The sequence below is a fragment of the Mauremys mutica genome, chromosome 15 (genome assembly GCF_020497125.1).
Source record: "Mauremys mutica isolate MM-2020 ecotype Southern chromosome 15, ASM2049712v1, whole genome shotgun sequence".
Lineage (NCBI taxonomy): Eukaryota > Metazoa > Chordata > Testudines > Geoemydidae > Mauremys > Mauremys mutica.
In genome coordinates, this window is record NC_059086.1 from 150,154 (window position 1) to 172,809 (window position 22,656).

At 41.2% G+C, this 22,656-nt stretch overlaps 1 protein-coding gene across 3 annotated transcripts in view; it reads right to left on the reverse strand.

The window, feature by feature from the left end:
* The window catches only part of LOC123350686 (leucine-rich repeat and fibronectin type III domain-containing protein 1-like protein), a 217,594-nt gene that overhangs the window by 139,546 nt on the left and 55,392 nt on the right, over window positions 1-22,656 (reverse strand). Inside the window, exon 1 of one of the 3 annotated variants that reach the window (XM_044989369.1) lies at window positions 12,466-12,570. The exons of the other annotated variants lie outside the window; for them this stretch is intronic. The gene's annotated coding sequence lies outside the window, so the exon portion shown is untranslated. Of the gene's footprint in view, window positions 1-12,465; window positions 12,571-22,656 lie in introns of those variants that run through there. 3 annotated transcript variants of the gene reach the window in all.

The following is a 22,656-nucleotide window of genomic DNA, read 5'->3' on the forward strand; positions in this document are numbered from 1 at the left end:
AAGGCATCCCTCCACAGAGATTTGAAATTATCTTGTCCCTTGATTGGTCCTCTGGTCAGGTGTTCATCAGGTTACTGAGCTTGTTAACCCTTTACAGGTAAAAGAGACTTTAACCCTTAGCTGTTTATGACAGGTGTGAAAAAACCCTGGTAGCTACGACCCTCGTGGAGGTGGGTTTTTTAGAGCGCTGGAAGAGAGCTCTCTCTCTCTCAGCGCTCTGCTGTGACTACACAAGCCGCGTTAAAGCACTGCCAGTGTAGACTAGCCCTTAGCTTCTATCCCATAGAGAGAAGATATTTCTAGCTTCCTTTCTTACAACAGAGTTTGTGGGAATGGAACTTGCACTCTTTACTTAGACTACATTCTCAGAGGAGTAGAATCAAACCCATTTTTCTGTTCCCATTGTCTTATTTCAAATACTTTTGGATTTAATTTTGCTATAAATCCTTCCACAGTTCCTTACCATCCTCCTTTGTTTTGACTGCCAAATAATGTTGCCACCTTAATGACCTATCGTCCAACTTACTACTACAATATTTTGAATAATTCTTAAATGGAGAAACCCTTCAAATTGATATTGACATACTGAATGATCTTCCTTCCTCCCCAGGGCTGAGTGTACAGGAGTGAAAAGAAAAGTTAAGTACAAAAATCTATTTTCTGCAGCACTTAACGCTTAACCCTGCTGCAGCTGAAATGCAGTGACCCAAATGTTTAGTAGCTATTGAGTTAAAATGCTGAAAGAGCCCATGTTCCACTACCAAGAGTTGAGACTGTCTGTTACCCAGGAATAGAATGCTGCTTTACGGTATGTGGTTTGGTCCTTACCATGGCTGGCTGACTGGCAGTGGAAGTAAAACTGTGGCGGAAACAGAATGAAGAAAAAAAAAGTGGGCTTTTGTCATGTTAAGAAAATGTGTTTTTCTGTCAAATGATACACTGAATAAATTCCATTCTGCCTCTAAGGAAAAGTTGGAAGTGTTCAAAATGAACAACTAATTACAAACCTCAGATCAGTGCACACTATAAGGTTCTCCTACATAGATGCTGAATGGAGTGTATCTTGTGGCTGAGATGGATAATAAATTACCTTATTGCAAGAATGGTGAGATTCCTTTTCCCTAAAAAACACCAACATGAGAGCACAGAGTCACTGCAAAAGCTGATGTATGTATGAGACATGTAATTAATTCACTCTTACAGGAAATTACAGTAATGTTCTGGCTGAGATTCTGTGAGCTCAAAGTTTGACAGCTGGTGTGACGAAAAAATAAGTTTTGCTGCAGTTTCTGGGTAAAGATTCACAAAATATCTCTAATTCTATAGATGCCCAAACCAGAATCCCTAACCCTACTGAGAGGATAAACACCAAAAAACCTCTTCAACTGACAGTAAGGAAAGCTAAATGTTTCTGGTAATAAATGAGGCCATGAGAGTTGGAGCAAAAAAATCCCAAATCTGAAGTTAATAGTGGGATTATGTCATGGAAAAATTACATAGTGCAAAGAGATTCTTCCTGCTACAATGCCCTCTTAAATTTACAAAAATACTCCTTTGCCCTTCCAGAGTGTCTTTTTATCAGAGGCTCTCTAATGGCTAAAAAAGGGCAGTGGAGGGAGGAAACAAACAGATCCATGCAAGGGACTGCAGAACATAAACAGTGTTTTGCTTCTACATCTGCTCTATAAGTAACACAATTATTTAAATAAGTCAGAAATCAAAGACTGTCACACTCTAGCAAGGAAATAATGTGGAACAGTCTCAAGTGCTGCTGCATTTCTACTGCAGTACTCCTACAATGCTGCTATATTAATCTATTGATCTTTCCCTCTTCTACTTCAGGGTGCAGGAATAAGACTTGCTTGTTCTTTGTGCTCTGGGCCACATTATTCCTGTTAAAATTTAATTTAAGTCACTAGTGTTACATAAGACCCTAATTTGGCCTATTATGTATATTTTCAACTCCTATAGTGATACACACAGGACATGTAACTACCAACAAAAGGTGTTTTCTTAACTCAAGTTAAAATAGCAGTGAAGACATGGCAAATGGTTTTGTTTTTTTTAAACTTGGGTTAGCAGTTCACGTTAAAAGCAAACTTGCATCTCTTCACTTCTATTTTAACTCAAATTAGCTAACCTCACTCCAGAACACACCCTTTGTTTGCAATGAAGACATACCCTTTGAAGTTAACAGTAGCCAAAGCAACTGCTGGCTCACAATGGCTGCATGGAGTAATGATATTAAACAGTTGGTGAAATTCATCCCTATGCAGAACGTCAGCTCAAGGGTGAATCTCACACTTTATCTGCTCAAAGCTCTGCAAAAGCATTTATTTAAAATTAATTCACTGCCAACACCTTGATCAGTAAGAAGCTGACTTTGTGTTCTAGTTTCAAAGTGAAAATTCTCAAAGGTCAAGGTCTTGTGGCAGATGTATATGGGTTAAGATATTACTCTGGAACAAAGCTGGAATACATTTAGGGCAATTTTTTCTTCTTCTCTGCAGCAATTAGTGGTGCTGCATAATATTTCCTGAGATGTCTGCAAGATGAAAAGGTAAGAGATCCTTTTTCTTCTTTGCATCTATGTGGAGCAGCGAGATTCTGGGGAAAAGTTATAGATAGTATTAAAATTTGTACGATTTCATTATGTTGCAGCCTGCAGGTTTATTTGTTGGGAATTTGTGACCAGAATTCTTTTTTGCAGCATGGAAGGTAAAATCTTTTAGATCAGTCCTGCAAAAATTGTATCTAAATAAATTGGACAGATGTCTTTAAGTCTATTAGTACTCAGGTGCTTAGGAAATCTGATTATTATAGTCTACGTTACCTTAGAGAAACCTTTTTGCATAGCAAGGGAATAAAATGTGTTCTGCTGGAAACAGAAGAGCTTTCAACTCACTGTAAAAAGGCTTCAAAATATTGTTCCAATAAAAACAGCCATGCTGGGGCAGACCAATGGTCCATTTATGCCAGTATCCTGTCCTATCCAACAGTGGCTAGTGACAGGATCCTAATTACTATAGAGTGATCCATTCCTTGTTGACCATCCTAGGTTGTAGCAGTCAGGGTTTATGGACTCTTCTCCGTTGCCTTCCTGCCCAAGAAGAAAGACTGCTGAAAGTACCTGAAGAGACAAAGGAACAGATCTGAGGGAAAGACAAGGGCTGAGTCCAGACTAAGACAGGACTCTAGTCTGTAAGGAGAAATACCTGGAACTCTAAGCTACAGAAACTCTGCAACTTGCCTAAAACAACATTTAGAGTGAGAAATTATTTATTGAAACCAGCCCTTGTAAGATCTTTAGCTTAGTATGTGTTTTGTTGTTTTAGGTGTACTTTCCAGAGGGTAGCTGCACTTGAGTGCTGGGCGATTTCCTAGCTGAGTCTTCTCATGCACAGAGTCTGCTAACAGCTCTCTGATTCTACAGCTGGTGCATCCCTACCTGTGTGTGCTCTGTCAGAAGCCAGAGAGCCTAATTCAGCAAAACAGGGAGAGGGAGCCCAGGCTAGTGGAGCTGGCAGGCTCAGTGAAATCCCAGTACATCAGGTGGCATCCCAGAAGGGGGGGGTCCAATCTGTCACAAATCTATCTTCCACCTAATTCTTTTTTGAAACCAGTTATACTTATACCTTCACATCATCCCCTGGCAATGAGTTCCATAGGTTGATTGTGCGTTGACTGCCTTCTACTCCATGCTAGGAGGAATTCCTGGCTCCTCCACCTGTTCCCTGACAACACACGGTACGTGCTCTTACTGATGGTCTGAGATTTGTAGTGGTTACCTTTATTATTTCAGGTATCTTTAAAGGGACACAAACAGCAAATGCTTAAATCCTTAAATATTTAGGACCAGCAAATGAGTCCAGTGATAACAGAACTGACAGAGAGCTAGCATGATCTTCTTTTGCATACTTTAAGTGTAGAGGAGCTGCACAAGGTCTATTATGCAATCTAAATCTCTTTTAAGAAGGCCTTAAGACTCTTTGGTCTCCCTCTGTAGAGGGGCAAATTTCATCCTTTGACTGTTGGTGGCAACCTGGTATGGTGTTTAAGATGCTCCTGTTCCTTACTGAGATAAAATGGGTTAATTTCTCACCTGGGCCACCTTGAAAATGAAGCCCAAGTTTCTTGTGTGTGATTTCTCAGACAGAATCACATTCAACAGATTACCAAACCCCCTATTGCTGTACCAAGTACAAGAACAGAATGCGGCTCTTCATATGTTTGTTTTCATTGCACTGCACTTATTTCCATTCTCAAAAATCAAGTTATGTAGAATTTGATAATCCCAGAATTGTCTAAACATGTTTAAAAAACCCACACAAACTGCAGAGAGATTATGTGCTTAATAAATACTTTGCAATAGGGCAACACTAATAAAGCAGACACTTCCTTCTAGTAAACTATCATTCTGGGGCTGTGGGTCCATTTTTATCTATTCAAGGCACCGTACACAAGCAGCATAATACAGGCTGTAGAAACTCAGTCATAGGTCTGTCACAAATAAACAAGACACCCCAGTGATGTCAGGTATTTAAACTTGTGCCTAATTTTAAGCAGTCAGTATTTCCACTGAAGTTAATAGAACTACCCAGGTATTAATTAGGCATGTGTGTAAGTATCTTAGTGAATGCAGATAGAGCCCAGAAAGGACAGAAGATGGGAGCAGGACACCTCTGAGGTGCCATGGATTAGCATGCTCTCCCTGTCACCTCTGGAGATTTGAGTCAAAATCCAATCTTGGATCAGAGGTGAAAATGAAATGAGCACTCCTTACCTAGAACCTGTGTGTGCACATCAGTGTCACTGTACCACTTGTAAAAAAGGTTTCTCTGCTAAAGCGAAGCTCAGAGTGCACATTAGGATGATGATCCATTAACAGAGCTGTGTGTTGGTGTAAGAATAGAATAGGAAATGGAGGCTGAGTGTCAGGAGTTCAGAAATCAAACAGCCATTATGTGAAAAGTACTTGTTGCTAGCTGTAGTGATTACCATCACTGGAAAACTGCAGATGAAGAGACAAGCATGATGACATGTAGGGAAGGAGAGTTTAGACATCCCTTTTCCTCCATAATGCATCTGTAGTTTTGCATTTCCCTTTTCAATTGTAAGCTCTTTGGAACAGGGACTGTATCTCTGTCTGTAGAACACCCAAGTACATTTTGGATGTTACTGTACTATAAAGAACAATCTTACTGTTGAGCTGTCAGAGGGTGGAGAAAGATGGCAGGAGAGAGATCACTTGATCGTTGCCTGTTAGATTCATTCCCCCTGAGGCACCTAGCATTGGCCACTGATGTCAGACAGGATGCTGGGCCAGATGGACCCTTGGTCTGAGTCATTATGGCCATTCTCAAGTTCTTTTAAAAAAAAAATCTGCTTACATTTTATTGCTTGTATAATGAAGGCACTGGAATGCTAAAACAATCCCCTATGAAGACAGAAGAATTAGATGCTCATCTTATGAATTAGATGCTGTTTTAATTACATCTGGTATATGCTCATATTTCCAGTACACTTGAACAGCATTATGTGAGTCTATCTGCACTTTACACAGATGTGAGCACATCAGGGTGCTGCTGTATTTTATTCAGTAGACTAGTGTGAGTTTGCTCTTTCCTTTTTTATATTAACTATAATGAGAAAATGGTAAATACATCTGGCGCAAAGGAATTGGAGTAGAAAGTCCTTAATGAGGTTTTACAAGGATTATTAATCAACTTGCAGAGGTAAAACATCTTTATTTGCCCAGTGACAAAGTTCTTGTCTGTCTGAAAAAAACACTTTCACAGCTGCCCAGACATCTCAGCATATGTTATGGCTATTCACTTACATTTTCTGAACAGCAGCTAGGTCAAGCTATTCTGATTCATGCACATCCATAGTAATAGCACATACCAAATTAGAGACAGATTGCTGAGAATTTAAAATAGATGCATTTGAACAATTGGTTATAGTTCTATTTTTATAACATGGGTCATTTTCATAAAGTAGCCAACATGGTTATTAAACAAAACTCTACAATCAGTGTCAAGAGGACCACCATGGACCAATGCAGCATGCATGGAATTAAGTCAGGCACTGATGAATTCTAATCCACTGACTCTCACTGTGGCCAGGGGCAAGCCACAACATCTCAGTTCCCCAACCATTAAATGGGGACAGCAATACGTGGATACCTCTCCTAACAGGAAGGCTGTGAAGAAAAATTAGTAAGGAAGTGCTTTGAAGATGTAAAGCACTGTATAAATGCCAAGTATTATTTGTCAGCCTCTCACACACACTCAGAGTTCTGCCCCTGCAAATCACAGCTGTATTAGGCTTTGCAAAGGAAATTAAAATAAGGTTTTATTATATAATTAGAATTATATAAATAAAATGACTAGAAGATGAAGGGCTGCTATGCAATGAGGATGGGGTAGAGATTAAAGATAACCTAGGTATGGCCCAAAAACTAAATGAATATTTTACCTCAGTTTTCAATAAGGATGATATAGCACATGGGCGTGAAGGCTGATGGAAATGTGTGTACAGAAATGGAAGCTACCACATCCAAGATGGAAGCAAAATTTAAAGAGCTTAATGTGCTCCAACTGGGGGGACTGGATAATTCCATCCCAGAATACTGCAAGAACTGGCACATGAGATTGCTAATCCGGTAGCAAGGATTTAAATTTGGGAGTAATACCGTATGACTAAAGAATCGTTATGTTTAAGTGAGGGGGAAAAAATGATTATGAAATTATAGACGTTAGCTGGACCTCAGTAGTATGCAAACATTTAAAACAAATTCTGAAGGAAAGAATAATTCAATTTATGGAGGTAAATGGAAAAGGAGATGTAATGCAACATGGATTTACCAAAGGCAGATTATGCCTGACTAACCCCATAACTGATTTTTTTAGATAAGTGAAATGCAATAGATTTAATATATTTGGACTTCAGGAAAGCATTTGATATGGTACCAAATGGGATATTATTGATCAAAAAGTTTGGCTTGTTTACCCTAGCAAAATAAATGCTGAGGGGGATATGACTGCTCTCTATAAATACACAAGGGAATAAACATAAGGGAGGGTGAAGAGCCATTTGACCTAAATTAAAATGTTGCCACAAGAGCAAATTGGGATAAACTGGCCATGAATAAATTCAGGCTGGAAATTAAAAACTTTTTTAACCATCTGAGGAGTGAGGTGCTGAACCACCTCCCAAACTTAAGACAGAGTCTGATACATTTATGAGTGGGATTATATGACAGTTGTCTGTGGTGGTGGGGGACTAGACTCAGCAGTGCTGGGGAGTCCCTTCCTGTTCATATCTTATGTTCCTAAAAATCTCATGCTTCAGCTGTCACCTGAAAGGGTCAGGAAGGGAATTTTTCCCCCTTTGATTTTTTTGTTTGTTTTTGTTTCATCTGAAGCATCATAGATGGCCATGGGTGGAGATGGGTCATTAGATGGGATGTGCTAATGCTCCGAGCTGGTATTGAGAATTCCCTTTCTCGGGTGCTTGGCAGGTGGGTCTTTGCTCATGTGCTCAGTTTCTAATGGAGATACTGCAGTTTGGGCTGTGAAAGAATTTTCTTGCAGGTCAGATTAGAAGGAAGCTTGTGGGTTTTTCAACTTCCTCCAGAGCATGAAGTGCAGATCACTGGTTAAGATCTGGATATCTCATTGAATCAGTTCTCTGCCACTGCAGGGGCCTCGGGCATGAGGGCATCTCTGCTTTCTGCCTGTGTTACATGGTAGTTTAGTCTCTAGAGAGCTGTAGTACTTTGGTCTAACTCTGGTTGTGGGGCTTGGTGTGTCGCATGCGATGTACAGGCAGTCAGACTGAATGAGCTGATGGTCCCTTCTGGCTTTAAATTCTCTCTCTTTAGGACATCTGAATTTGAACAGCATTGTGTATTCTGACCATCCTACCTTTCCGGTTACCGAGCTGGCTTTTCTTGGAGCTGCTCTCCACAGTGATTTAACTACATCTGTTTAGAGACAAATATAGCAACCAGAGTAAGACTGCTTATAGCTGTATACCAGATTTCAGTACCTAGGACTGTAGTGGTGCCTAGCCCTCTGCACAAGGAAGAATTTCACCTACTAAGTAATAACTTATTCCATAACTAGTCTCAATAGACTTACTCCTGGAATAACATTCTGCTTATTAGAAGAGTGACACAATCAGGCTCTTATTAACTAGGGCCTTGGACTGCAACATCACTGAGGGGCAGAGTCACAAAGGTACTCAGGTGCTGGAATGGGGAGCATTGCAATGCCAACCTTTTAGGGGCCTAGGACATCACAGGAGAACGCTGATTCACAAAGCCTGAGTTAGGTACCTAGGCTCCCTATACTATGAAGGGGGAGAGAGAAGCACCTTAGCCTGCAATTCACAAAAGCCAACACACTACACTGGGAGCTGCCTAAAGCCAGGTAATGGGGGATGCCAACAACTGGGTGTGTCCCATGTCCCACCCCATCATGGAAATGGGCTAAATCCAGAGTGCAAAGAGGCTCCTACATCTGCTAACAACTCATGGATGGGAACCTCTCACCTGGAGGCAGGCAGCTTAGGCATCTAAGCCACATCTTGTGAGAAGAGTGAGGTGCCTGCCCTACTCTATGCAACATAGCCGGAGGAAGGGGAGGTAGTCCTACTGCCCACCTTGTAATCTTTAGCTTGGTGGTTGGAGCACTCCCCTGGGATGTGGGAGACTTCCCTCTATGCCTGAGGCAAAGAGAGGATTGAATGGGGGGTCCCATCTCCCAGGACAGTGCTCTGACCACTGAGCTACAGGATATTTGGAGGTAGCACTCCCTCTCTCCCCCCTGTGGAAACTATACCAGTTTGGAGCAGGGGGGCAGACCTGGGGTCCCCCCTCCCTGGTGGGTGCCCTAACCAGCAGTCTACAGAGTAATTTTCAGTCTCTCTCTCACTCTGGCCCAATGATTAAGTATCCACAGTGCAACAACTTCAAATACTTAGAGCAGTGGGATGGGAGGAGACAGAGAATGAGTCAGAGTCTCCTCCAGCCAGATTTTGAATGGCACTGTCCTGAATATGCCAATGGGATCGGGCTGCACACGTGAGTGAAACTGACTAATGCCTATCTTCCCCCCAGTTCATGAACCACTCTGGGGCTTAGGTGGGCGATAGGAGGCAGCAGTACAGAGGCTCAGTGGCAGAAACTTACACACCTGGGAAACTTTTACCCTGCAGTTAGGTACTGAGTTAGGTTAGGAGCCTACAGGATTAGGCAGGAATTTTGTGAAGCACCATGCAGCCTAAAACTTAGGTAGGCAACTAAATCTGCGATTTAGGTACCTATGTACCTTAGTGAGTACGAGGGCTTAGGTGTTTTTTAAAATGTTACCCTCGCCCTACAAAACAGCATCCACTGACTCTAGAAGAAAGCACCATATTATCCAAAAAGCTCTTTAAAGAATGTAGAGGTTTTAAACACTTTCCAGACTCCACAGCAGTAACTGACTGGGTCAAGAAAGTCTAATCGGAAACTAAACAGGAGGATTACCTAAAAACCTGCGAGTTTGAGGGTACTGGTCACTCATCATTGATCTCAGTAACAATTCTAATCTACCTGTCTAAAATAGCATGACAGGGTTCATCGCAGTGAAGTTATAAAGCCAGCTGCTATGGAAATGCCTGAACACAGCTCATACCCTTTAGGGCTAGAACATCCTACTCTCTGATAAGTCCTAAAACAGTGAGTAGGAATTATACTCGGGGATAAAACAAAGTTATTCATCGAGATTCTTCACATCTGTCACCCTTATTTCAATGCTTTTATACAGGGTCTGATTTGCAGAAGTACCAAGCACCATGAATCCAGCTGAAGACAGCAGGAACTGCAGGGGGGCTCAGAAGCCTCTGAAAATCAGGTCCTCAGTCACTTAAGATCAATAAATTTAGGAGTGTTTGAGAGAGCGGACTGAGCATGAACCTCCATTTGAAAATGTTTAGGGGTCCACAAATGAAAGACTGCTCTAAATCAAGATTGGATGCCTTTTGGGAAGAGATGTGTTAACCAAATGCAAGCTATTGGGCTTAATTTAGGGGTAACTGAGTGAAATTCTCTGGCCTGGTACATATGGGAAGCCAGATTAGATGATCTAAGCCAAAGTGGGTCGCCACCCTGTTTAAATGGGGTCGCCAGGGCTGGCATTAGACTTGCTGGGGCTGATGCCCAAGTCCCACCACTCAGGGCCGAAACCAAAGGGTTAGTCAGTCAGGTTACAGGATCCCTGTCTGGGGCTGAAGCCCTTGGGCCTTGGCCACTCCATCCAAGGCAGTGAGGCTTAGGTTTTGACCCCCTCATCCAGGGCTTGGGTGGGCTCAGGCTTTGGTTCTCCCTCCTGGGGTTGTGTAGTAATTTTTGGTGTTAGAAAGGGGTTGCCGTGCAATGAAGTTTGAGAACCCCCAATCTAACAGTACATTCCGACCTTAAACTCTATTAACCTAGGACTTAAATGAAGCCTGGATTTCATCTCACATTTCTAACTATGGATTTTTGTCGACACTCTTAATTTTCTTCTCTTTTTTAAATCAACTGCTGGGATTTTTAAGAGCTTGGCTAGCACCACACTGCCAAAGAAGAAGGGGCCAACGCTAGAAAAAATTTGGCAGTCACAGTAAAGTGGCACAGAACATGATACTTGTGTCATGGGAAAGAATGGCAGCCCATACTTGGCTGAATGCGCTGCAGTTCTTGAAGTACCAATGGAGTTTTCCTTGCAACTGCATCAGCTGCTGTTAAGGCTCTTCTATTTAAAAATGGATGCCTTTGTGCCATGATGTAACATTAAGTGAGAAACTACAAACTGAGTAACTGACATGACCTGTTAAAAGCTCAAATTGCCAGCACAAAGCCTTTTTTAGGAGAATCCATTATTGAACAGAAAACTTGTGAGTGTTTAAAAGAAATATTCGAAGCAGAAACCTCAACAGCTCGCTGAAGAGTCCTGCAAATGCATTAAGTGCAACCTACAGACCCCACCATGCTAAAGTGCAGATTATAAACTACACATAAAAATGCAGATTCTTGTTACATTTGTTTGATTAAGGTACAGAACTGGGATTCACAAGATCCAGGTTCAACTCCCAACTCCAGTTAGGAGCACTCTGGAGTACAATGGTGACATTTACATGCGCAACTATGTTGCCCCCACTTTAGCTGCTAGAACTTTTACCCTGTGAAGTTACATTGCATGCTCCTACACTTTAGCAGTCACATAAAGGGAACTCAGCAGGAAAGAGAGAAAATTATAAAGCAGTCTTAAGAAGAAAGATTTGACTTAAGGGCTACACATAGTTTTGATAAAGCCAACTCACTGTTTTTCTTCCTTGCTTTTTTCTTCCTTTTATTTACTTGAAGTGCAACTTGAAGTTTTTAATCCCTTGACAATGGGAAGTTATAAAAAAGACATGCAGTGAGGATGCGGATATGATAAACTACTGGTTTAGGAACAAAAAGGCTGATGTGAAGGCAGCTTGTGACTATAATGTAAAGTCCTTTATTGTATTATCGCCACACATTTCCATGCTGCAAGATAATCAGAGCTGACTTGAAGGTGTAGAAATAATGCAGCAATAATTTGTGAGCAGCAAAAAGTGCCTTCCATGGTGACTTTCCCCTCATATAAGTAAAAGTGTACAGAATTCTCAGGTTTACACTAAATAGTACAGAAAACTTGATTAGAATAAAGTGACCCGCAAGATGCAAAACTAAAGGTAATGACATACAAAGCTGCTTGGCTGTGCAGTCAGATTGACTTCTAAGCAATGCATAAAAAATTAAACCAAGGCACCTTATGTTTTGAGCCTTGCTCATTCAGGGTTTGCACCCCCACAGCACTAGTTTTTGCATAATTTATATGAAAAAATGTAGTGCTTTCTAAGTCACACTAGATCCATGCTTTCCAAACAGGATTTCTAGCTGCCCAATGAGACACACTCACAAACAGTTTCCTAAGGGGTGATAAATGGAGAGATAATGAGGAGCCGCTGTAAGCCCAATAGGATCTCCGATACGGAAGGTAGGGTGAATTGGACTTTAAAAAGTCCAGTTCTAGCTATTCACGCATTCAAAACTTGAAATATTTACCAAGAAGCGGGATGCCTGCTTTGAGGATTCCCCTCCACAAAAATGCCTGAGGCCACTGCTCAGTGTACTCAAAGGCTGGAAACAGCTGAAACTGGGCAACTGAAAGGGCAGAAAATGAACCAGATATAGGACTCAGAACAAGTTAGGCAGCACTCCCCTGCCTGCCCCAAGAATCCTCTGTGGGATGTATAATAGAACCCCTATTTTACCAACTCAACTTTATGAGCTCCTCAGTCCATGGTTAGTATGTCAAAATTACAGTAGGTATGGTGAGTAAATTCAAGCATGGTGCATGCATCACTTTCTACTTGTCCTTCAAACCACTGCAAAAAGTGACTTACAATTCACCGAAGGCACTGAAACGTGAAGGGATGACTTGTTCTTCATTGGTATCCCTTTTGTTATGATGTTTTTTCCCCCGTCTGGGAAAAATGGTTCATAAAATTAGTCATTCAGAAGATTGTTGCTTGTAAAAAAAACAAAAAAAAAAACCCCAAGATTCTATTATGCCATCATGTGACTTATGCAATTAGCATTCTGGCATCACAATTCCCAAAGATGTCAATGGAGTTGCATCAAGGACAAAACTGGGGCCCTCTACTTCAAGGTTGGATACAGCCCAGTGCTCTGCTCTCACTTTCAGTTTTAGCTCAGAAATGCAGTCTGCAGAACCCTACTTAGGGTACGTCTTCACTACCCGCCATATCGGCGGGTAGCAATCGATTTCTCGGAGTTCGATATATCGCGTCTCATATAGACGCGATATATCGAACTCCAAACGCGCTCCCGTCGACTCCGGGTTGCGTACCTTAGATCGAACCCCCCAGTGTAGACCAGGCCTTAGTGGCATCTACTAGAAGGACAAGTATCTGGATTAGACATGGTCAAAATTTTTCTGTTGAAACAGGTTTGGGGGGAGGGGGGCAGAAAATTGGGGTTTCGGAGAAGTAAAACTGTTTGTGAAAAGTGTCTGCTTTTGGGGGGAAATTGAGTTGTTGTTGAAAACCTAAACGTTTTTGGTTTTTCAAGAAAAACTAAATTTTCTGTAGAAAAACTTCCTCTTTCCCCCATTTGCTGATTAGCTCTAATATGCATGTTCTTTTGGTAGAAAATTGTAGAATTGCATGTTAGATGTATGTTAGTATGAAAAGCATGGACAAAAACAAATCTCCCACATCTTGGAATTCAAAAGTTTTAAACCAGTACTTTAACTGTAACCTCAAAAAAACTAACTAGTATTAAACACAGAATTACTATGCAAGGCATTGCAGGTTCTCGGGACCTGGCATAAGCTGCACAGAGCACTTCTGGTGGATACAGATATTTAGTTGAAATGCCCAGTGGAGGTGTTTTGATTAAGCTTCAGTCTTTGGGCAATTGAATAGAAGAGTATGCATGCAGCATGGCCACACAGCGCTGTGGGCTCACTCGACAGATTCTTCATTATACTGAACAAACTCCAAAAGATAATTGGTTTGTGAAGCATTGAAATTTGAACTGTGAAGTCTAAAACTATGTAATGAGAGACATCAACAATTCTGATAAATTAAAATGGTAAACAAAAAATAAAGCTGTTTTTACGTAATGTCTCTTCTCACTAAGAAGAGCAATAGACTTTAAAAGAAGCCATGCAGTGGAGGAGGTTCCTACAAGGAGTAGCAGTCTGCATGACAGATATCACCAGGGAACTGTGTTTAAATAAAAGCTATTTTCACAGTTGATATTTTCAAGCAGAACTTCACTGTGGACTCTTTAAACAGTACATATTTTATTTAAATATTAAACAACTTCATCTGATTGTTAATTAACAAAGCTGAATGGAAATACTTTGCAATGGGGCTTCTTCCAACACAGGCTATGTCACAAATGATATGACATTTCTAACCAAGAGGAACCACTAAGAAAGCTCAGAAATGCTACTTAAAATTTAATTGCTATTTTACTTGGCTGTCAGCAATGTGGAGTAGAAGTGAGTACTTCTTCTCTGTTGTAAAGTGTTAAACATTTTGGGGTGTTCAAATAATACACAACATGATTATCAGCCCCCAAAATCAAGACTGTCCCTATAAAATCGGGACATCTGGTCACCCTAATTATTAGCCAGACCGTGATCCAAACCAAGTCCCCTTTGTTCCATTCCAACGAGAAACCTACAAGGAGAACTGATTGTTCCCCCTGGCATGAAGGTGTGTGGTGGTAGGGATCTCTGGCTGCTGTAAAGCCATATAAGCCAGCTGTACACCCATGTCTTCCCAGTCCACCAGGGTATGAGACATGGGCAGGTGAGGACATAGCCAGAATAAGCAGTTCCCCAGTGATCCCCAGCCACAGTAAGGTAGTGATATAACTGGCTAACTGACAGGTCTCAAAATGCAGTTGTAAATGGGAAACAGTCATCAAAAGGGCATGTTTCCATTGAGGTCCTGTGGAGATCAGTTATTAGCCCTATGCTATTTAACAGTTTTATCAATGACCTGGAAGAAAACAAAATCACTGAAAGTTTTCAGATGACACAAAAATTGGGGACTGACAAATAATGAAGAGGACAGGTCACTGAATCAGAGTGATCTGGATTGCTTGGGCCTAAGCAAACAATGTGTTTTAACTCAACTAAATGTAAATGTATACATCTAGGAACAAAGAATGCATACAAAGGCCTTGCTTACAGAATGGGAGACTATCCTGGGAATCAGTGACTCTGAAAAATATTTGGGGGTTGTGATGGATAATCAGCTGAACATGAGCTCCCAATGTGACACTGTGGCCAAAAGAGCTAATGCAAATCTGGGATGCATAAAAAGGGGGATTTTGAGGAGGAGTAGAGAGGTTATTTTACATCTGTATTTGGCACTGGTGTGACCACTGCTGGAATAACTGTGTCCAGTTCTGGTGCCCACAATTCAGGAAACATGTTGATAAATCAGCAAGACCAGATTATATTCACGCAAGAGTTCTGAAGGAACTAAAAAATGAAACTTCAGAACTACTAACTATGGTATGTAACCTTGAAGCTGAAAAGAGAGAAGGAAGGAAAAAGAAAAGTTTCTCCCAGCAGGCAGCTGGCCCACCAGGAAACGTCTGTACCTAGTGCAGGCGGATCTGTGGTTCCAAGATCAGATGCTTGTGTCATCTCAGGATCCATATGTAAATCCGTGGTAGAGATCATCCTTGAATCGAGGGATTGCCAATGATGCTGATGCTTTGTGACCTATCGCTTAAAACAGCCTCTGTACCAGATGACTGGCGGATAGCTAATGTAACGCTAATTTTTTAAAAAGGCTCCAGAGGCAATACTGGCAATTAGAGGTTGGTAAGCCTAACTTCAGTACTATGCAAATTGGTTGAAACTATAGTAAAGAATTATCAGACACATAGAGGAGCACAATATGCTGGGGAAAAGTCAACACAGCTTTTGTAAAGGCAAATCATGCCTCACCAAGCTATTAGAATTCTTTCCGGGAGTCAACAAGCATGTAGACAAGGGTGATCCAGTGGATATAGTGTACTTGGACTTTCAGAAACCCTTTGACAAGGTCCCTCACCAAAGGCTCTTAAGCAAAGCAAGCAGCCATGGGATAAGAGAGAAGGTCCTCTCATAGATCAATAACTGGTTAAATGACAGGAAACAAAAGGGTAAGAATAAATGGTCAATTTTCAGAATGGAGGGAGGTAAATAGAGAGTTCCCCCAAGTTCTGTACTGGGACCTGTTCTGATCAACATATTCCATCTGGAAAAGGAGGTGAACAGTGAAGTAGCAAAATTTGCAGATGATATAAAATTACTCAAAAGAGTTAAGCCCAAAGCTGACCATGAAGAGTTACTAAACTGAGTGAGACTGAGCAACAAAATGGCAGATGAAATTCAATATTGATAAGTGCAAAGTAATGCACATTGGAAAAACATAATCGCAACATTACATACAAAATGATGGGGTATAAATTAACTGTGACCACTCAGGAAAGTCACTGGAGTCATTGTCAATAGTTCTCTGAAAACATCTGCTCATTAGGAAAGAGATAAAATATAATAATGCCACTAAATAAATAAATGGTATTCCCACACCTGGAGTACTGCATGAAGTTCTGGTCACCCCATCTCAAAAAAGATGTATTAGAATAGGAAAAGGTACACAGAGAGGCAACAAAAATGATTAGGAGTAGGGGCTTCCACAGATGCTGGAACAACGTGTACAGTGGGGGTACTGAAAGCCATTGAACAAATCTGTAAACCTGTATGTAATGGAAACTATTTCAAGCCAGGGAGTGCAGCAGCACCCTTAGTTCAAGCACCTATGTGAGCTTCCATACAAGGAGAGAGTAAAAAGACTAGGACTGCTCAGCTTAGAAAAGATGACTAAGTAGGGACATGATAGAGTGAGGAGAATCTTGAAGTGGAGAAAGTGAACATCACAAGTGAACATAATGCAAGAACATAACTCAAGAACCAAAGATCAATAAATGAAATTAATATGCAGCAGGTATAAAACATAAGGAAGTATTTCTTCACACAACACACGGTAAACCTGTGGAACTCATTGCCAGGGGATGTTGTGAAGGCCAAAAATATAATGGAATTCAAAAAAGAATTAGCTACGTTCATGGAGGATAGGTCCATCTATGGCTATTAGTCAAGATGGTCAGGGAATGCAATCTCATGCTCTGATATCCCTAAACCTCTGACTGCCAGAAGCTGGGAATGGACAACAGGGGATGGATCAGACGCTAATTGCCTTGTTCTGTTCATTCCTCTCAAGCATCTGGCACTGGCTACTGTTAGAAAACAGGATATTAAGCTAGCAGGATCATTAGTCTGACCCAGTATGACCATTCTTATGGTCTTATAAATTGGAGATGGTTCAGAGAAGAGTCATGAGAATGATTAAAGCATTAGAAAACATGCCTTATAGTGATACACTCCAGGAGCTCAATCTATTTAGCATAACAAAGAGATGGTTAAGGGGTGACGATTACAGTTTACAAGTATCCAAATGAGGAACAAATATTTAATAATGGGCTCTTAGGTCTAGCAGAGAAAGGTATAATACAACCCAGTGGCTGGAAGCTGAAGCTAGACAAATTCAGACTGGAAATAAGGCATACATTTTTTACCATGCGATAATAAATTACTGGAACAATTTACCAAAGGGTGTGGTGGATTCTCCTTCACTCAATTTCTAAATCAAGATTGGATGTTTTTCTAAAAGATCTGCTCTAGGAATTATTTTGGGGAAGTTCTATGACCGGTGTTATATAGGAGGTCAGATTAGATTATCGTAACGGTCCCTTCTGGCCTTGGGAACTATGAATTATACACCAGTGTACTTCACAGACATTTTGAAGCTGCTCTAAATTATGGTGAGGCCAGCAGATACCTGGTTTGAGGAGCAAAGAGCTGCAAATTTATAAAACACACAGCTAAAAAATGTATGCAAACTAAGAACAGCACTTTAATTATCAGTTATTTTAGCTTATATTCCTCAAAGACCTGGTTTCTATTGGGAAAAATATAGAAGTGATCCCAGCATGTTCTTTCAGCCAAGCCTTCTTCAGCTGTTATCCTCCTCAACTGAGCGATCAAGATAGAAACACCCAAGTAGATGACTTCAGTATTCTTTCCCCTAAGTGACTGACTGAGCTACTGCTGTAACCAACTTTACTCTAAGGAACTCTGTTTACAGCAAGTCTGGCTTCAAATGGTGATTTTTTAAATGACCGGAGTTGCCTCATAGCTGTTAATAATGGATACAGAATAGCAGCAGCTGTTTGTAAATTGGAAAAATATTACTTGAACATAGCAGATGGATGCAAATATGCAAGATACATATGGATCATTTAGTGTCTGCAAGCATATATAATGGTGTATGCGTTCACAGCCTCTGCTTCATGCATGCATGAAATTCACCCCATGCAGAAGGCCCATCCACTTCTTAAGACCTGAAAATACAGCATAACCAAAACTAAAGTGCTGTATTGGTCCTGTTAACTCTGGCAGGCAACGTGAAGTCTGGAGATGAGAGGCAAACACCATGTCTTGCAGGATACAAATGGTGAACACAAGTTTCTTCTTATGACTGTTTTAATTTCTTAGAAGTACTCAACCCAGCATTATTGATGGCTTGGGTGCATCTGATGTCATTCTCCTCCAGTTCCATTACCTGATTTCACAGTCATGGTCTAATACGAGGAAAGACCCTTGCAAGAGCCAGCATCTCCCTGATGACCCCATCAATGTAACTACAAATCAAGAACTCTCAAACTGTGGTCCATGGATCACCTGTAGACTGCATGCCCACCAGAGCACACGGAGTACCATGGGTGTCTGGGGAAAGAAAGCAGTACATGAGAAATATCTTACAAAGTGAGCTGTAGAATGAAAACATTTGTGTTCTACTAATATTTATAGATGTAAGGTTATATCAGATGTATTGTACTCAAAACTCTATATGTTGCCTGCTAGACCCCACCATAACCTCGAATACAATAGAGGAGTCTCCTCAAAAAGGCATAGCTCAAGGCTCAAACATCAGGCTCCCTGGAGTCACAGGTTCAAATCCCCGAACAGTGTTGACTTTACCCTTCACTCTTTTAAAGTTGACAAATGATGTTGCAAGCAGTCAGATGAGGGCAAATCTTTTGTAGGAGATCTAAAAAACATAGCCTTGTTTGTGCGTTACAAACATAAAAGATCCTATGGGGCACGTTTGTTTTTCTTAAACAAGAGCAGAGTTTTGCCCAAGTCTTGTCCAGAATTTACCCTCCCCTGTCACTATTGTATGGACTGTGTATTAACTGGTTGCCACACACTGCCCCAGAGGTATTTACTGGTGCTGTATATAGCTAATAAAGCACTTTGGGAACCAGTGAGTTGAAAGGTATTTATATAAATGTGAGATGTTATTACAGAAGATGAACAAGTGTTTGGTTTGAGACCTATGAAGCAGAAAAATATGGACAGACAATAGCCTCTTAATAATATAAACACTTGTTTCACATTATTAAATTATCATGACATATTAGCTGTACTGCAGTAATACCTAAAGCTTCCAATCCCATTATTCTGGTCGCTGCACAAACACGTAATAAAAAGACAGTTCCTGCTCCACACAGAGAAATTATTTCATGCAATTACTTTGTTCCTTGGAGAACTACTGAATATGTGCGTATACACACTGCATGATTGGTGAGGACAGAATACTCCCTAGTACCTTCTTTAATTCCTTTGCACGCTTTACAGCAACAGTGAATTTGTTTTTTCGTTAACAACTGTTGTGATAACCAATGGGGGTGGGGGGTCCACCCATTTCCAGATATTGCTGGTACTGTCTTTTGTTTGTATGCAAAATTTAAATTTGTTTTACTGTGAAGACATGTAATGCTCACCTCATTACCGAAAAGGAGAGGAAAACAGCATGAGCTACTGATCGCAATGCAGCAAACAGAAACTGAAACAGCATGAATGGCACTGATGCAGTGGGCTCCAAATGAGCTGCTGCTGTCAAAAAAAAAAAAAAAGTACTCTAATGGAAGAGCCCTCTTCAGTCCCATTCGCTTGTTACGAAGTTAAATTGCTTTAGTGCTTTTGTTACTGACACTTCATTTTGTTCTGTCTGTCTGTATTAGGTTGCATTAACTTTATTCTTCCATCCAACACTGACATTGCTCATGCAGTTTTCCTTGCTGCAGAAGGAACGGGCACAGGGTCTGAAGTCCTGGAGGATTTTTTTGTTGTGCTCACAGATTGCATTACACATATTTCTTACAGTTTTCTTTCCTAGTTCTGTAGAACCTGCTACCAGCACAGGTTAGTAAAGAGGTGAGAAATCAGATTTCATTCCCTCTGTCTCATCCACAGCCTGTTGATTTGCTCAGAAGATCACATGAGTGCCAAGTAACTGTCAGCTTCAATAAATGCTCAGCTACACCCCACACAAACCACAGTAGCTTTCTGGGGTGTTGCAGTGCATAAAATTGACCAGCTATCTTAGGAGTCTATGAAGACTGTAGGAATGAATCAACAGTTTGATTATTCATCTGCATTGTCATGAGCTCATAAAAGTTAAGTGCCTAATGGTTTATCTCTTCAGCCACTCCTAAATGGCAGCTGAGTCTGATTGAAAAAATGTTCCCAGTTCATAAGAAAATAAGAATGGCCATACTGGATCAGATCAATGGTCCATCTAGCCCAGTACCCTATTACCCGACAGTGGCTGATGCTAGCTGCTTCAGAGGGAACGAACAGAACAGGGCAATTATCGAGTGACCCATCCCTGTCGTTCAGTTCCTTTCATGGAAGTGGATTAATATGGTGCCAGGTATTATTTATTTCACTTTCTTGTAAAAGCTCAGGTAAGCCAGACCAACATCTAGTGTTGTTTGAGTCCCATCCCTTCTATGGCTTCACAACAAACAAGGCATAAGAAACTCTGGTGGATGTGGAGCCTGACTTTCAACTTCCTGGCTTCCCACATACTGATGCAACTGACCGGACTCTCCCACTCCCTGCTGGGTGCCAGGGTATCAAAGCACTTTGCCATGCAGGCTTGCTGCTCCTCCTTCCCTGGCTACACTGTCACTTTGATAGCAGCTGGCTCTCCAGGTGGCAATTCTCCCTTTTTCCTGCTTCTCTTCTTGTTCACGTCCGGCTTCCTGGGGCCCCATTTAGCCTTTGCGACCTTTCCTGGCCCATTAAGTGATCTCCCTACGGCTTCTCTGTGAGTTGCAGCCACAAGAGGGTGACTTAGGTTATGCTATGGAGACTATACCTGCATAGCTATACTGGCACCATCCTGTAGTAAAGAGACAGCCTATACCAACAGAAGGGGTTTTCGGTCAGTGTAGGAATACCACCTGTCGCCCATAGGGCTAGCTTGCCTTTACTATATTCACTGACTTGCTTTTTTTATATTCAGCAGTAAAACATGGAACCTACAGGCCTGTATCCTGTAAGACACTGGCTTCAGCAGTTAGCATGAGGCTTGAGGCCTACGAACGTTGGCATAAATAGCCCCAACAGTCACACCCAAGTTTTGGGGAACTGGAAGTAGAGTGTAAGGGGGAATTTTGTCCCTAATGACACCAACCAACCACAGAAACATGAGTTAACACCAGGTTCTGGGAAGTTTTGGAAAGAACATCCAACCACAAAAGTGCCATGCAACCAATTGACATATATAATAATGAATAATATACTAACCTATAGAAGGACACCTCAACATTAGGAAGGGGAGGAAATACAAATAAGGAAGAGAGGAGAAGCCCCTATTGAATATGCATTAGGCATGGTAGCAACAGCGTAATATGTTATAAAAGTGGCATCCCAGGCTGTGGGCAATAGGGGAGAGAGATGTAGCCCTTGGGAGGTGCCAGAATGATGGCCACTGAAGATGAGGAAGGTGACGAGGATGAGAAAGATAACAGCTAACATTTCAGGTTGTTCTGCATGGGATGGTGGGAGTATGGATGTTCAGATGTACTTTCTATATTATCTCTATCTGCCTTAGATAGAGGCCACACACCTCTCCAAACAGCAGCACCTACACTTACCAAAGCATTCTTCTGTTGACATAGCTGAGGCTACACTGGGGGTTAGGGCAGCATAACGACATCGGTCAGAGGGGTGGTTTTTTCACACCCTTCACCAATTTAGCTATGTCAACTTAAATTTTAACTTTAGACCAAGCCTTAATCCCACATGCTGAAGCAGGTCTGATTCCATCCACTGGGGGCAGTTGTGATTTACACACTAGCTAGCACACATTGTTAGCTCCTGCTTTCTTCCCTGGATAGTACCAAGCGGATGACAGTTGCACTGGAGACTGCTGTCCTGACTCCAACTTGCTCCCAAGTTGCACAGACCTCTGGGCGTGTGCATTTCCGTAGCTAATCCAGCACCCTGAGGTCTATGGTCAATGAAAGCCATCTGTTTGTATTTAGGCCATGGTACCAGGATCATCTATTTACGGGGGCTTTTTCCTTGGCAGTATGCAGAGTTACATTCATGTTGGGTTTGGCGTTAATCTGTACGGTCAGTCAACATGTGCATAGTTTTCTGTCCATCTGCTTTGACCACCTCTTGATTGCGGCCTTTTTTTTTTTTTTTTTTAATACTCCAATATAAATAAAACACAGCCTTCTACTGACCTGATCCATCTCCTAAACACAAAACATCCTGGTAACAGACAGAAGTGCAGCATTATATCTGCATCAAATTACAAAGACTTTTACAAATAAAATGATCAGATTGGAAATAATCCCTACAGAACTGTACATTTTATGGGGCAGGCCCCTATGTGTGGACTACATGTAGTGGGTGCTACTAAAATACTACTACTACTGCTGCTAATATATTTTATTTAGCTTACAAGGTACATGTAATTAACTTGAAGGACCAAGCATAAAAATAGAGAAATAAAATAACTACAATTGCAAATTTTGAAATGATAAAAGCAGAGTTCAGTAAACTGATCTCGTGCCTTGTTTTGTTTGAATCTTTAGGATGCAAAGTTGTCGCTCTCTGAATATGCCACTAGCTT